The sequence below is a fragment of the Humulus lupulus genome, chromosome 7 (genome assembly GCF_963169125.1).
Source record: "Humulus lupulus chromosome 7, drHumLupu1.1, whole genome shotgun sequence".
NCBI classification, from domain to species: domain Eukaryota; kingdom Viridiplantae; phylum Streptophyta; class Magnoliopsida; order Rosales; family Cannabaceae; genus Humulus; species Humulus lupulus.
Window position 1 is genome coordinate 35,947,022 of NC_084799.1, and position 4,710 is coordinate 35,951,731.

Sequence of the window (4,710 nt, forward strand, 5' to 3'; positions counted from 1 at the left end):
ATGACTTCAACAAGATTGTTATTGATTTGGAGAACATAGATATCAAGGTTGCAAACGAAGATCAAGTCGTCATTGTTCTAAATTCTCTTCCTATGGACAGTTATGAACATTTTGTAGATACTATGATGTATGGGAAAGACTCTTTGACTTTGGAAGAGGTTCAAAGTGCTCTCATGTCCAAGGAACTAAAGAGAAATAAGAACATAAGGAGGAAAGTTCTGGAGAAGGTCTGCTGGTTCGAGGTAGAACTGATAAAAGAGAAGGCAAGAACCATGGAGGACATAATAGATGAAAGTCTAATTCAAGATACAAGAAAAGGAGCTTCATATGTCACAAAATGACACATCTCGAACGAGATTGTCCCGAGCCAAGAAATCTGGAGATTATAAACGAAATGGAAATGTGGACATGGTGTCTGAAGGCAGGAATAGTGATGGATATGAGAGTGCTGATGTTATGGTGGTTACTAATGGCTACTCAGGAATTGATTGGGTTATCGATTATGGTTGTTCCTTTCATGTTTGTCCAGACAAGAATCAATTTCTTGAATACAAGGAAATTGATGGAGGTACTGTAAAGCTGGGTGACAACAGATCATGTCCACTAATCGGTATTGGATCGGTGGAAATACAGTTTGTAGGAGGAGCTGTTAGAAAGCTACATCAAGTCAAACATGTTCTAAAAATTAAAATAAATTTAATCTCAGTGGCTATGCTGGACAAAGAAGGATACTCAGTCAAGGTTGAAGGTGGAGCTCTTAAAGTTTCAAAGGGATCAATGGTAATCATGAAAGGTTCAATGATTAATGGTGTTTATGTGTTATAAGGAAATACTTCCAAGAATGTCGTGTCAATGGCATCCAAGGGAATCGAAAACTCAATTACTTTGTGGCATAGGAGGCTGGAACATGTGAGTTTAAAAGGCTTGGAGATTCTGAACAAGAAAGGCCTATTGGGAGAAAATGCAATTCATGACTTAGAGTTCTGTGAGCAGTGTGTGCTTGGAAAATCAACAAGAGTGTAGTTTGGGGTTGGTTCTTTCATTTCCAAAGGGACATTAGACTACATTCACTCGGATCTTTGGGAAGCTTGCAGAACTACTTCTCGAGGTGGAGCAAGGTATTTTCTAACCTTAATTGATGACTACTCATGTTTTGTATGGGTGTATATCTTGAAACATAAGAGTGAAACTTTTACCAAGTTTAAAGAATGGAAAATTCTTGTTGAAACTCAAACTGGAAAGAAAATTAAACGACTAAGAACTGATAACGGATTGGATTTTTGAGCTGATGAATTCAATCTTTTTTGCATGCAAAATGGGATTGTGAGACACTGAACTGTTGCAAGAACACCACAACAAAATGGACTCACTGAAAGGATGAATAGAACCATCCTAGAACGAGTGAGATGTATGCTGATATATTCTGGTTCGCCAAAGAATTTTTGGGCAGAAGCTGTGGTTACTGCATGTTACCTGATAAACAGGTGTCCCTCATCAGCTGTGAATTTCAAAACTCCTATTGAAATGGGGACAGGCCATCATGCTAACTATGACAACTTGAAGACATTCGGGTGTGTGGCATATGCTCATGTTAGTCAAGATAAACTAGAGCCAAGAGCAATGAAATGTATTTTCATTGGATATCCGGATGGGGTAAAAGGCTATAGATTGTGGAGCATAGAACCTGAAAATCAAAACAGATACATCATCAGCAGGGATGTTGTATTTGATGAGGACAAGTTGTACAGAGATACTCTAAGTTGTCAACAAATGGTTGTCTCGAATGATCGAAATGATGAGGTTCAATTCGAGGTGGATGCTAGAAGACATGTTCAAAATGATCAGCCAGAAGAAGAACATGAAGCTGAAGGAAATGAAGGTATCTTGAATGAAGATGTGGAGCAACAAGAAGAATTTGATAATGAGGAAAATGTAAGCATTCAGAGGTATCAGCTGACTAGAGATCGTTAAAGAAGAGTGTCAAGAGCTCCAGAAAGGTATGTATTTGCAGATATAATTCATTATGCCTTAAACCTGGAACAGTATAATGATGAACCTAGAAGCTATAGTGAAGCAATGAAGGAGGAAATTAAGTCGTTAATTAAAAACAAGACCTGGGTTCTAGTTGAAAAAGTAGCAGGAAAGAGAGTAGTCAGTTGCAGGTGGATCTTTAAGTTTAAGGAAGCTATTCCTGGGGTAGGAAGTGCTCGATTCAAAGCTAGATTGGTTGCAAGGGGATTCACAGAGAGAGGAGTAGACTACACTGAAATCTTCTCACCTGTGGTCAGGCATACATCAATTCGGACATTATTGGCCTTGACAACAATGCATGATTTAGAACTTGAATAGATGGATGTTAAGACAACCTTTCTACATGGGGAATTAGATGAACAGATCCTAATGAGGCAACCTGAGGGGTTTGAAGTAAAGGGGATGGAGAATCATGTTTGCTTACTCAAGAGGTCCTTATATGGACTCAAGCAATCTCCACGGCAGTGGTATAAAAGATTTGATGAATTAGTTCTCAAATCTGGTTCCAAGAGAAGTGTTTATGGCAATTGTGTATATGTAAAGTCATCAAGCACAAAATCAGAGGTATATCTACTACTATACTTTGATGATATGTTAATAGCTAGCAAACAAACTAAGGAAATCTTGAAGGTAAAGAAGATGCTTAGTGATGAATTCAAAATGAAAGATCTTGGCTCTGCAAGAAAGATTCTCGGAATAGAGATTATCAGAGATAGGAAGACAAGGAAGCTTATTCTATCTCAAGGTGGATACATCTCAAAGGTACTCAACAAATATGGTTTTTCTAAAGCTAAACCGGTTAGTACACCCCTTGCTCAACACTTTAAGTTATTAAGTGTTCAAGCCTCCTGCACTCAAGAAGATATTGACTACATGAAGAAGGTACCTTATACAAATCTGGTGGGAGGTTTAATGTACATGACTTGATTTGTGTCAAGCTATTAGTGTGGTTAACATATTTATGAAGAACCCATGATTGGAGCATTGGAAAGCAGTTAAATGGTTGATGAGGTATTTGAAGGGCACATCTGATATGGGACTTGTGTATTGTCCTTGTTCCCAAGAACCAGAGGTCATTGGTTTTGTAGATTCGGATTATGCAAGTGATGTGGATACAAGACGATCTCCAACAGGTTGGATTTTCAAATTGAGTGATTGCACAATCAGTTGGAAAGCCAACCTGCAATCTATAGTGGCTTTATCTACCACTGAGGCAGAATACATAGCTTGTACCGCAGCTGTCAAGGAGGCTCTCTGGCTCAAAGGAATTGCAAGGGAACTTGGTATAAATCAGAAGCAAGTAGTGGTACACTGTGACAGCCAAAGTGATTTACACTTGAGCAAATATCAAGTGTATCATGAAAGAACCAAGCATATAGATGTGAGACTTCATTTCATTAGAGACATCATTACAGAAGGAAAAGTTAAACTTGAAAAGGTCTTGAGGGAAGAAAATGCATCAGACATGCTAACCAAGCCTTTATCAACAGCAAAGTTCAATCATTGTTTGAACTTACTTAAGATCATCAGAATCTAAGTTTTTTTTTTGATGATTTTACTATCTAGCATCTCTGTTTAGTGTTACCAGCAGAATTATCGACCAAGGTGGATATGTGTTAGTTTAGTGGCCGTTAATTCAACTGCAATATTCTGTTACGTTAGTTACACTTAAGTTGGTTTTAATCATGTAAAGGTAATAACATATGTATGTCATGACCTCCTCTTAAAAGGTATGTAACCGTGACTAATCATTTTAGTAATAAGAGATTGCTATTCATTTTCTGTATTGTGTCCATGAGAGAGTGTGTGTTCTTGTGCGTGTGTCTGGTGCGTGTATGATCAAACTAATCCCAACAAGGGATAATACAATAATAAGAAATGCAAAGCAAGCTATTTATACTAAAGGTATAACACGAAAAAAAAAACTAAACTAGCCTTATAAAATAATAATAATAATTACTCTTAACAATCTCTCAATCTCATTGTGTATTGAGAATTTGCCAACTACCTAGAAAGTAAAAGGCTGTGACTTGGTAGAATTAAGGTTAATACAATAGAAAAAGCAAGCACTATCCCTTATACTAAATTCATAACATGAAAAAGACGAAAAAAAACCTTACAAAAGAGAGACAAACCTAGTTTTATAAAATGATAATAATTACTTTAACACCACCAACACTAGTTCTGGTAAAAAATGATCTTTTATTACACTTAGATTCTATTTTTTCTTATAGCTTTTTTTTTTAATTAGTTTTCCAATCGGTCAAATCCTTGTTACTTTTTTTAATGTATTTTTTTTAACATTTTGGATTGCCAAATAAACTTGTATGTTCTCATTTAAAATTTAATTTCATTAGAGACAAATAGCTAAATAATGAAGTCGAATGAATATTATACATAGCAACTCAAGAATTAACAAATTAAAATACACCTTACTAAAGTTCAAACAGCTGCTCACTTTCATCATCTCATCAGCGACAAGCAAAATGCAACAACGATTCGATTTCTACAGCTCAGCTTGAGGGGGAGATGAATTTGTATAAAAATCTGGTGCAGAATATTGTGTATTTCATAATGATCAGATCTTTGTCTGTCCTTGTAACCATAATGATTTGAATATTCCTAGCTTTGTTCTATATAAAGAGCTCAATATATGTATTTTTATTCATTCATTAAGTC